At 45.7% G+C, this 13,238-nt stretch overlaps 1 protein-coding gene across 3 annotated transcripts in view; it reads right to left on the reverse strand.

Moving 5' to 3' along the window:
* The window catches only part of SYT16 (synaptotagmin 16), a 52,313-nt gene that overhangs the window by 36,741 nt on the left and 2,334 nt on the right, over positions 1-13,238 (reverse strand). For all 3 annotated transcript variants that reach the window (XM_044272522.1, XM_044272521.1, XM_044272520.1), the window contains exon 2: positions 1,940-2,119. The gene's annotated coding sequence lies outside the window, so the exon portion shown is untranslated. The remainder of the gene's footprint in view (positions 1-1,939; positions 2,120-13,238) is intronic.

Raw genomic sequence — 13,238 nt, forward strand, 5'->3', positions numbered from 1 at the left:
GAGGAGAAAGCCACTGCTAGATCCTGCTGGCAGTAGTTTATCTTCCCAAGAACAAGAGTATCAGGCATATTGAAATCCAACTGCCCAACACTTATCTTCTGCAACATTTGCCATTTGCTGGGAGTTGTAGTTTTGCAACATCTGGAGGTCCGCAGGTTGGGCATCCCTGGGGTAGGGCATTCGTATGAATCTTCCCAAACCTCATGTGAAAACTCCTTTAATATCAATAAAGCTGAACTGCAATACCAGACACAACCCTTGGTGTGGCGCTGTCTTGGAAAAAGGCAGTCTTTTTTTTTTTTTTTTTTTTTTGTGCGTGTTGAACAAACCCTTTTAATTACCGGGAATCCGGAAGGAATGTTTTGTATCAATTGGGCCATTGAAGGTTAGGTTTGCTAATTGTTGCAAAAATAATTTGCTCAAGTGAACAAGAGCAATGGCTGCCTCAAACAGCTGATGGATGGGGGTGCTGGACCCCTACCTATCTGATACTGATGACTTATCTTTAGGATAGGAAATCAATATCTATAACATAGACAACCCTCTTAATTCCTATTAAGGGGCATTAGGCTGCGGTGCCCTCCTCCATAAACGAAGACCATTAGTTGAACCACCGTAATGATGTGGACGAAGATAGTTTCTGAGAACCATGGTGGATGCAACTAGTGGCCTCTATGTATATACCAGCCGCCGCTCATGAAGTTTATTATCATGATCACAGATGACTCTTCCCCTTTGAATTATTAAGACGTTGAACAGTCTATGACAAAGCGACAGCCGTATGCAATGGATTGGTGGGACCTCCCCTCATCCCATCATCACTAAGAGATTCTCCATCATATTGGAAGTCCATTATTCACCAGTCAAACCTTTGAGCTTTCACTTTTTTTGCTCTTGTTGCACCCAAGCTCTGTTTCTTTCTGTGGCCAGCCCCTCTCTTTGGATTTGCCACTGCCTGGTCCTGTCAATCATAGCAGCCAAGGAGGGGCTGGCCACAGAAATGAGTGGAGTTTGGCTCTTGCAACAAGAGCAATGGTGACACCATCATGCACCAAAGACCCAAAAAGACCTAATCTGCATATTAAGATAAAGTATCATAACTCGGTAACAGAGCCTCAGATCAACAAAAGAAAAACAGTGTTTTAATCAGCAACAACTGTGTGTCTATGCAAACAATTGGAAAGGGAGGTCACTGGTAACAGATTCCTTTTCATTGATTCTCAGCTGAAGGTATAGATGAGGATAAAGGAACGACTTAAGGCCATTACATGATATACCGTCTAGGTTCAATAAATGTGAACCTTGTAGACTATCTGAGAAGAGAAGATGCTAATTACAACATAACATGCAGAAAAACACTATGCACATTATCAGCATACACAAAGCACACACAGACAGTTCCATATAGCTTCACTCACGTGTATCAGAAAGCATGCAGTGATATCTACAGAACATCAATGAAGACCAGGAGATAGGAGATAATTGTAACTCGCGCTATGACATTCATTTTTACATCACGCTTTCTTTTTGCTTTTGTCGAAGGATAATAGAAGACAATTAGGGTAAGACCCCATTAGTTTCCAATGTTGTGTATAAAGGACCAGGATAACAACTAGGATCAATGGTCCAATGTGGAGTATAACAAACTCAGGCAAGACCCTAATAAAGTTTCCGATCTTGAGTATAATGAACTAGGGCAGGGCTGGCCAACCTGCGGTTATCCAGCTGTTGTAAAATTATAATTCCCACCATGCCCTGCTGTAGGCTGATAGCTGTAAGCAGTCTAGGCATGCTGGGAGTTGTAGTTTTGCAACAGCTGGAGAGCCGCAGGTTGGCCATTCCTGAACCAGGGTAATGGTCCAATACTGAGCATAAAAAACTTGGAAAAGAACCTCCTAATAAAGTTTTCAATACTGATTTTTGGCAATGCAAAACTTACCAAGTCCTTGCAGAACTCCAGATTTTTCTTTTGGCCGTTTTCTCCTCCTACGTTGGTCCAAACATGGGAAGTCTCCAATTTTTTCAAAGCACAACTTCTTATTTATAAGGAGGAAAAGAATTGCCAGGAGAACAATGAATACACCTACTGCAGACAGAAAACCAATGGCCTCCGGAGTGACTAGGAAAAAAAAAAGTCCATAATTTATTAATGGAGAGGGCTAAGAGACGGGAGGTGAATTTTACCAAAAATATATAGGGGAGATTTAGAATAATGGAAGGATATGTGAAATAAACCTATCTGTCCTGTGAGCCATCTTAGCCAAAGAGCTGAGCTGGTAAGGGTCAAGTGATGCACTCCAGGAGCTGAGGAAATGGTATGTTTCGACAGAATTATGGGGGCAGAGTCATTAATTTTGGCTTCTGGTTTGGCTCCTCAAGGCACCATTTAGTGGTTGGAATAGAACCCACTAGCTTTAATAACTCATTAAACAGATGATCTAATCGAAGGCCTACCATTGACGTGGCATGAGATCGGTAAGACTGATGATCCTCAAGTCTCCCATGAATGGAAACGGTGGCCAGATTCGTTCTTTAAATAGGAGGTGATAAATTTGTCAAACAGCCACTTCTCTTCTTTTTCATAGAAGTAACATTATAGGGCCAACACATGGGGAGCTAGATGATTATAAAGTTGATTTCAATTGCTGAAGGCTATCTTTGATAGCAGTAGGAAAAAAAGGTACGGGTACCGCGCTAATTCTAAAGCAATATATGGAGTTGTTAATAATCGAGAACCAAAAGAAACAATGAGCCAAGTTCGTAATCTGTAAAAAGTGAAAATCACAAATCCATAATGCAATGGTGCACTGGTGGTGTTGGATTATGGATTTGTGATTTTCACTTTTTACAGATTACGAACTTGGCTCATTGTTTCTTTTGGTTCTAGATTATTAACAACTCCATATATTGCTTTAGAATTAGCGCGGTACCCGTACCTTTTTTTCCTATTTCGTATTAAGGATTTTGAACCTACCCTATTAAGGGCACCGCAGCTTATTGTCCACTAGTCCACACCCACTATCTTACTTTTGATAGCAGAAGAAGCCACACTAGTCTTCAAGCACATGGCTGTATCAAGCTTCCCTAGAAACCTTATAGGACCTTATTCTTCCATGGTACTGCAGTACACAGAGGTTCTACCATGTGCATGGGACCTAAAACAGATACTTATGGCCAGATTGTACCGGGATTATGATAACTCAATGACTTGCCCCATATGCCATTATAGCATTATAACAGTCGAAAAATCTTGAAGTCTACATCTAGTGATAATCTGAAGATACAGCAGCAAATCACTTGCAACTCCCCAAGACACACGCTTTAGGGTAGTGCAGGCTAATGGGCATGGTTTCACCCAGTACTTAAACATCTACAGAGCAACTGTATCCTAAAAGGCAATCATCCCCATGACAGGTCCCCTATCTAAAAGGGTGTTCCCACAACAAACAACTTTGACTATTATAGACCAGTTCTTTAAATAACAGTAACAAGTAATAAGTAATTTGAGTCATTTGAGTTACATTTACTGTAGGTAAATCCTCCTAAGTCCTCTTCACCGCCCCACACCCACAGATTTACATCAACTCACAGGTCAGAGATTGTTTATTTAAAGGGTTTAACTACATAATCTTATTACACTCTGTTTTCCCTCCTATAAAATATGGATCACAAATAAGATATCGTGCAAAGGTGAAGGCTGGACGTATTTTACTGCATAAATTAAGTTGTTTTTTAATAGAAAATGTCACACAGAATAAAGATTACATCGTTCTTGATGTACATGAACTTCCTGAAATATGAGTAGGACGGCCCCATACAAGTTATTACACATGTGCAACCACATTTAACATCAAATGAAAAATAAAGTAACTTTGCTTTAGATCTTAATTACACATGTTTTATTGTTCTGTTTCTCTTTGGTAACAGTAATATAATCCTGCAGCCCCCCAGTCTCATATCATTTGTCCCCTACTTTGTGCCAATATACATTTGGTAAGACAGGTAAAAGAGAATATGACTGAGGGATCATCAGACTACACAGAGTTGGTTTGTTGTCTGTTACTATGGTGATTCATTGTCTGCATAGGAGCTGTAGAAACAATGGACATTTTTTTAAATTAAGACCTATTGCAAAGTTGCTTAATTTTTCGTTTTATATATATATTGAGAGTATTAAAAATTGTTTAGGTGGATAAAGCATGAAAATAAAGGTTTTGTACAGATTCCCTACTAAATCTAGAACAGTCGGTGAAATCAACAGCACATGCTGGGGATGGACAGGACAAATGGCAAAACACAAGCCTTCTGTTGTTAGGCTTCTTTATATTAGGTGAATAGATCAACAGACCATCCCTCTGCGCTCTTGACATGCGACGCACATGTTTTTCGTGACGTCAGTTGCAGTGAAGCAACAAGGGCACAGGGCCCCTTTTAGTGATGTAGTAGATGGTACCCAGGTGTGGGAATACCAGAGTGGTGTAGAGTAGCCTATAATGTCCCTTAATGTTTTGTGCACTTGTCACGTAACTCCTACCTGAATACGCTGGAACCCAGGTGTTGTTGTCCGAAGCAGAGCAAATAGAGAAAATAATTGAGGGATTTGAAGAAATAAATTGAGTCCAGACCTTGTGATGAAGTTCAATAACAGTTTTACTTGAATAAACGTTTCTCCAACAGTTTCAGGCTTTGTCTTGGTTCCCAGCAGGTGGGGAAACATGGCAGAGATGTACTTGGATAGAATGGAACTTACCATTCCATTCTAACCCCCCTTTGTAGGGGAGTGGGCCAGCCCTACTTCCTGCAGGAACGGTGGGGACCAGTTAGCTTCAGTCTAGCTTACCCCCTGCTGGACGTGCCCACCCCAGCCAGAGCACCTTAAGCTCTGCTGGCCATGGAGGCCAAAGCTTGAAGCCTCAGGAGCCAGGAGGAAAGTTCCCTGGCATAACGTAGAGTCAGACTACAGAGAATAAGTGCAGCATACAGAAGGAGCTGAGTTATACAGCCAGCCTGTCAGTACAGCAGAGTCAGAGAGAAACAGATATAGCAGAGTGGAGTTTGCCTGCCAGTTTCATGCTTAAGCCTGCTGGAACCAAGACAAAGCCTGTAAACCATTTTGGAGAACGTTTATGCAAAGTAAAGCTGCCATTGAGCTTCATATCAAGGTCTGGACTCCAGTTATTCTTTTAACCTTCAATTATTCCCCCTATTTATTGGTTCGGAACCAAATCCTGGGTCCTAGCCGTATACAGGTAGGAGCACCGTGACACACATAAAGAGACATTTTAGGCCGCACTATACCACTTGGCATTCCTACACCTGGGTCGCGTTATAGAGGGCCCTAGGGGGAGGCGCCCGTTGCAGATTCCCCATTGAAGTGTCGGTTTGCATTTCAGTTTGAACATACCCAACGTACTCTGTGTGGAAGCTGGTGCTTATTGCTCATGTTGAGTTTTGAGCATTTTACAAGGGGCATTTTACAAGGTTTTCAGACCAAAAATTTGCTCCAAGCCGGCAGTTATCACCCATTTCTGCCAGATCTTTCCCCAGCTGCTGCAGCCATGACGTCTTTACTGACCTCAGTGATATAGGACAGGGCCAAGACCACTGAGGCCAGTGATTGGCTGCAGCGCTCATATGAATATTTGGGCATGTCATCTCTGCAGCCAGACAAAGACCAGCGGGGAAGTGACCGGAAATAAAATAGGCCACAGCAAATTGATTTGCAGAGTTCTGAACCCAAGACGGCGTGCCCCCAAAGCTGAGGATGCTCCCTCTACCGTTTGACTGACAAGGCTGGACATCTTGGGTAGCCTGGGAAATATCGCACTGACACCGCTGCTATGAGAAGTGGCGCAACCACAGAGGTTCTGATTCCGCTGCTAGAGCAGCGACTGCACATGCACTTCCGGGAAGCGGCGGTTGAACAGTCACTGCAGAACCTTTGTGCTTGCACCACTCAGAGCATCCGAGATGTCCAGCCAATCAAGCAGTAGGGAGAGTGTCCTCCGCTTCGGGGACACCCCATCACAGGTGCAGAATTCTGCTTATTAAGACAAGTTGATTCTTCCAAATCTATTTGCTCATCTCTAGTCAGTATACATTATACCCCTATAATGACCCTCCCCCAATGCTCGGACACCTCATATAGATTATACTTACCCGGCACCCGCGTCGGTCCTGATCCCTGCGCGGCCACCGCTGCACCCCCTGTCACGCAAATCTAAACAACCGGCAATGTGGGAGAGGGGCAGCCAATAGCAGGCCGCTACAGGGACGAGCCTCCCTAGCATTGCGGGTGACGCTAGGGAGGGTCATCCCCGTTGCGGCCTGCTATTGGCTGCTCCCCCATCGCCGGATGTTTTGATCTGCTCAACAGGGAGATGCAGCGGCGGCCGTGCCGGGATCAGGAACGACACGGGTCCCGGGGAGTGGGGTAAGTGTAACCTATATGAGGTGCCCAGGCATTTGGGTGGGGTGAGGGGTCATTATAGGGATTGGATAACCCCTTTAATTTATGATACAGTACTTGCATGCTTAGGGGACATTTCTGAATAAATCGGGCAACTCCTTTTAAATCGGAAGGTATTTTGTGCCTAGAAGTATCTGCAATGTAAATACTGGTATAGAGTAGTCCTCAGACAAATATATGTACCATAAAGGACACGCCCTCTGAGCTGCAAGCTCGTAGCTATAGAAATCTACTTCCTATGTGTGATGTTATATAATTAGCTGCTGGGTTCTTTATCCCCAAACTCTGGAGTCCGCCTGTTTGTGCTTCCCCCATTACACCGAGTCAAATAATCGTCTCTCCTCATCCTTACTTCATGCAAATGTTTGGTACAAAATGACAAAATATTATGCCTTATTACCTCCATTAATTACACTTTCTATATGTGTGTGCCACAAGCTATTATTTTCCCCCTGGTACAAAGACATTTTTCATTACCGGATTGTAATGACTGTACTTGTACGGAGGGGAAGGGGGGGGTTGCGTAGGAAGAGGTTCTTCAGGAAGCCATACAGAGAAGGTAAGTCAGTGATTAGCAGAGAGGCTCGTTCAAATGTGCACACCCACTCGCACGCCCACACTTTGTGCTGCATTGTATTCGTTTCGCCGGGTTGGCTGGGCAGCGAGGCATCCAGAACCATCTGCAGTGCGATCGGTAATTAGCACGTATCAAAGTGACAAAATAATCACTTTGGTGGCAGCGGAGGTCCTGAAGAGCCCACTGTGCATGGCAATCGAGGGTTCGGAACGCTGGTATTTTCCGTAGACGTATATTATTCATGACACATTAATTTTTCAATCGCCGGTGCAATTTTTTTGCGATTATTTGACGCAGCAGGTTCTCACTCGCTGAAAATAAGTTTTGATTACTTAAATATTGACCCCCCCCTTCTGCAATTCAGTCTACAGAAATGCACAGCCTCCATGTGCTGCTCTACAGGCGCCACATGCCAATATTTGTAGGGCAAAATATCTCCAAACATATGACAGTCCATATAAATACAGACATACAGTACAGGCTCCATGCACTGGAATCAGAATCCTATTAAAGGGGATGAGCCGCCATTAAATGGTGGTATAATATACTTGAGCATAAAAACTAATTATTTTTGAAATTTACTTTGCTACAAAATGCTTCAGTTGTGAGCTATTCCCTGTACTTCATTATAATGGTGCCCCCTGGTGTTTAATCTGTATAGTAATGTACATGTCGATCTGCTGAGGTGGTCGCACATGCTCAGTTCCATCTTTCAACTGCCACAAGCCAGATCTACTGTTGGAAGCTATCACAGTTACAGGGAGAGAGCTGCAGCAGAAAGCTCACACCCCTTGAGCTGTAATAAGGAGATAGCCGCAACAGAAAGGACACAGCCCTGAGCTGTGATAGGGAGACAGCTGTAGAATAAAGGACACAAACCTGAGCTGTGATCGGTAGAAAGCTGTAGCATAAAGGACAAAACCCTGAGCTGTGGTAGGGAGAGAGTTGCAACAGAAAGGACATACTCCCTGAGCTGTGCTAGGGAGACAGCTGCAGCAGAAAGGACACAGCCCCTGAGCTGTAATAAGGAGAGAGCTGCAGCAGAAAGGACACAGCCCCTGAGCTGTGATAGGGAGACAGCTGCAGCACAAACGACACGACCCGGAGCTGTGGTAGGGAGAGAGCTGCAAAAGAAAGGACACAACCCTGAGCTGCGATAGGGAGAAAGCTGCAGCAGAAAGGACATTCTCCCAGAGCTACCAGCCTGAAGGGAATCTAGCACAGCAATTGGAGCAATAAATTGGGAGATCGCTGGTTCCAAGTTTGTTAGGAATGTACTAGATAATGTCTGATTTTCTTTTTTTATATCTATCATGGAATAACCCCTTTAAGGCTCTGTACAAAACCTAAGGGATCATTGCACATGGCCATAAGGCCTCTCGCACACAAACTTTTTTTTTTCAGCTTACGTTCTGTTTTTTGCGTTCCGTATACGGAACCATTCATTTCAATGAATCCGCAAAATGCTTTCCGTATATCCATGCCGTTCAAAGATAGAACATGTCCTATTATTGTCCGCATAACAGACAAGGGTAGTGCTGTTCTATCAGGGGCCAGCTGTTCTGCAAAAAAACGGAATGCATACGGATGTCATCTGTATTTTTTGCGGATCTGTTTTTTGCGGACCGCTAAATACTGAAAGACATTAGGTTGTGTGCAAGAGGCCTTATGAGATTTCCAGTGGCGGCCATGGTTTTCTACAAGAAAGTTCAGGCTTGTCTAACTTATAACCTGCAGCAGGTTTCTATACCGTATACAGGCGTAAGTCGTCATTATAGGGTTATTTTTTTTTTTATGTGCCGGCAAATACGAACCTACACAACAACACATCATGTCTCTTGTGCATGCACCGACTGTCCGCCACATCTACTTAATCTGTTAATAGTTCCCGCTAATATTTTATGCATCCAATACAGCACACAAAGCGAGGCATGACTGGTACTTAGTATTCACAGGCGCGGTCATCGACATGAAGCGCCCGCTGCGGTTATTTAGCCGCTGTCTGATTCTTTAAGTCTTTTGATTTATATACAACGAGCTGATGGAAAGCTGTGATAATCACCACCAGCTCCACTTGGCCTCTTTTCTATGATTCCCCTCGACATAAGGCACACGTCGCCTTCTTCAGGGATTGATCTAATGACTAATGGATCTATTCTTGCAGATAAGAAAAAGGGAAAGGTGAACTACTAATGGCTGATGCACTCCAAGGTGCAGAAAGTCTTTCCTTCACCCGGAGAAAGGATTGAGCAATTAGCCTGGGACCTAGACACCTTGGCCAAGGCAGAGTGGCTTGTTGGCACCCTGTCTAGCGCCCGGGCACATGCCCTACCAGCCCTCCTTTAGCTATGGCTCTGGGCTACGAGGATACCGTGCCAGCCAAGCAGATGCCCATACATGTAGACAGCCCGTGCACAGGGGTACAACTATGGAGGAGGGGGCAGGTGGACACATATAACCAATGAGGACTATAGAATCCATATATAATATGGAATACGGTGGCTCTACTGTTAGTCGTATGGAGTAAGGTGCACGTGCAGGGCTGTCTTTAATATTGATTGGACCCTGGGCAAAAATTTACTTGGGCCCCCTGGATCCCGCCTTCCCACACCTTAGCAGGCAATCACGCCCTCCACCACAACACACACACAAAAAATCCACACATCTGGTAGAGTCCAGTGAATGACTGTAAATACTTCCAGTTCTGAAGACTCCAGCGGCTCAGGATCAGTGCTCTGGGCAGCTGGGCTCAGGCTGGAAGTGGGCACCGCTCTGCAGGAAGGAGACCGGGGCTCAGCTCACCCTAGTGTTACAGTGCACCCCAGCACCCCACAGTATGCAGTATAGCACCCTATAGTATACAGCACCACACAGTATGCAGTATAGCACCCTATAGTATACAGCACCACACAGTATGCAGTATAGCACCCCACACTATACAGTACCCCACAGTATATAATAGAGCAGTATAGCACCCCACAGTATACAGCACCTCACAGTATACAACACCTCACTGTATACAGCACCCCAAACTATACATGATACAGCCCCCCCCACACTATACAGTACAGCAGTATAGCACTCCACACTATACCGCATCCACAGTATACAGACCCCCACAGTATACAGTACAGCAGTATAGCCCTCCACAATATACAGCCCCCCACACTATACAGGCCACCCCACACTATACAGCCCCCCCCCCCCACACAGTATACAGGCCCCCACACAGTATACAGGCCCCCACACAGTATACAGGCCCCCCACACAGTATACAGGCCCCAACACACACTATACAGGCCCCCACACAGTATACAGGCCCCCACACAGTATACAGCCCCCACCACACAGTATACAGCCCCCACCACACAGTATACAGCCCCCACCACACAGTATACAGCCCCCACCACACAGTATACAGCCCCCACCACACAGTATACAGCCCCCACCACACAGTATACAGCCCCCACCACACAGTATACAGCCCCCACCACACAGTATACAGCCCCCACCACACAGTATACAGCCCCCCCACACAGTATACTGCCCCCCCACACAGTATACTGCCCCCCACACAGTATACAGCCCCCCCACACAGTATACAGCCCCCCCACACAGTATACAGCCCCCCCACACAGTATACAGCCCCCCCACACAGTATACAGCCCCCCCACACAGTATACAGCCCCCCCACACAGTATACAGCCCCCCCACACAGTATACAGCCCCCCCACACAGTATACAGACCCCCACACAGTATACAGGCCCGCCACACAGTATACAGCCCACCACACAGTATACAGCACCCCACTATACAGTAGTTTACAGTATATTAACATAACAGCCCCTGTCACCTTTTTCTGATGTAATCTTCACACAAAAAAGCTCCACAGTTAACTTCTGCAACACTCCTGCTAGGACCTGTGATGACCTCATAGCCATGTGACCAGTAATTGCTAGGTTACTGGTCACATGGTGAGGTCATTAAGGTCCTAGATCACAACTTTAACACAGTACGATGCCTGTGTAGCTGACAGCTTGACACCCGGGGCAGTAGCTAGCAGGGCTCAAGAGGCAGCTGCCTTGGGCCCCCCAGGAGCAACTGGGCCCGGGGCAGCTGCCCCTTTTGCCCCTTGGTAAAGACGGCCCTGTGCACGTGTCTTACCTCCGCTTCTCTTCACTGCGAGGGCTGTGGATACGGCGCTCAGTCAGCTGTCCTGTTTGCCGATCAGGGTTACAACACCCCACGTGGCCTATGAGGTAGATGAGGTCAGTGCCGGCCTGGAACAGCGTCCCACGTGGTGAATAGAGCCAATCCCAGATTTTTTACAATATAGCAGTAGTTCTCATGGAGCGCTCCACTTCATTTTCATTCTATTAGGCAACAGATAGTTGGCATCAGGAGGTCCCCAACTTTACCAGACGCGTTTCGGAACTATCACTTGTTCCTTCCTCAGTGGTCTTCAGTGAACCACTGAGGAAGGAACAAGTGATAGTTCCGAAACGCGTCTGGTAAAGTTGGGGACCTCCTGATGCCAACTGTCGCCTAATAGAATGAAAATGAAGTGGAGCGCTCCATGAGAACTACTGTTCTGGCTCTATTCACCACATGGGACGCTGTTCCAGGCCGGCACTGACCTCATAGGCCACGTGGGGTGCTGTAATCCTGATCAGCAAACAGGACAGCTGACTGAACGCCGTATCCACAGCCCTCGCAGTGAAGAGAAGCGGAGGTAAGACGCGCTTGTGCCGGTGACCACGTGGGACGCCACGCCGAGGCACAGCACCCCGCTCCTCACCACAAACCAATGAACTTTGAGTAATATACTGTGGACCTTAGAGCCACCCAGTTGAAGATGCATGCTAGATGATGGTATACAGCATACGATATGAGACTAGATCAATATTTGATCTTATTGAACAGAGGTTGATCTAATTATGCAACGTATCTGAGCTTCTATACCAGGGATGCTCAACCTGCGGCCCTCCAACTGTTCCAAAACTACAATTCCCAGCATGCCCTAATAGCTGTAGGCTGTCCAGGCATGCTGGGAGTTGTAGTTTTGCAACAGCTGGAGGGCCGCAGGTTGAGCATCACTGTTCTATACGGACTCGCTTATACATGATGTGGACAAATGTAATATCATGCGGTTTCCCAGCTGTATATGAATATTAGTTTAACCCCTTACCACGCTGGCAAATTTACTTATTGACACTTGGAATATATTATATACCATAGCAGTGGAGTGATCAAACCTTTAGTGTTTGTACCAGTATAATACCTCCTATCAAGTTTTAATTTTATCCTCATTTTATTCACATTTTAAGTTTTTAGTTACAGTTTTATATTGTACTAGGACTGAATAAATATATTTGCACACATATGCTTCCAAATGCAAGAGTGCCTGCCACATTTCTTACAGAATATATATGTAACTAATGAGGACTATGGACACATATAACCAATGAGGACTATAGAATCCATATATAATATGGAATACGGTGGCTCTACTGTTAGTCGTATGGAGTAAGGTGCACGTGCAGGGCTGTCTTTAATATTGATTGGACCCTGGGCAAAAATTTACTTGGGCCCCCTGGATCCCGCCTTCCCACACCTTAGCATGCAATCACGCCCTCCACCACAACACACACACAAAAATCCACACATCTGGTAGAGTACAGTGAATGACTGTAAATACTTCCAGTTCTGAAGACTCCAGCGGCTCAGGATCAGTGCTCTGGGCAGCTGGGCTCAGGCTGGAAGTGGGCACCGCTCTGCAGGAAGGAGACCGGGGCTCAGCTCACCCTAGTGTTACAGTGCACCCCAGCACCCCACAGTATGCAGTATAGCACCCTATAGTATACAGCACCACACAGTATGCAGTATAGCACCCCACACTATACAGTACCCCACAGTATATAATAGAGCAGTATAGCACCCCACAGTATACAGCACCTCACAGTATACAACACCTCACTGTATACAGCACCCCAAACTATACATGATACAGCCCCCCCCACACTATACAGTACAGCAGTATAGCACTCCACACTATACCGCATCCACAGTATACAGACCCCCACAGTATACAGTACAGCAGTATAGCCCTCCACAATATACAGCCCCCCACACTATACAGGCCACCCCACACTATACAGCCCCCCCCCCCCACACAGTATACAGGCCCCCAC

This window comes from Bufo gargarizans, chromosome 11 (assembly GCF_014858855.1).
Source record: "Bufo gargarizans isolate SCDJY-AF-19 chromosome 11, ASM1485885v1, whole genome shotgun sequence".
NCBI classification, from domain to species: domain Eukaryota; kingdom Metazoa; phylum Chordata; class Amphibia; order Anura; family Bufonidae; genus Bufo; species Bufo gargarizans.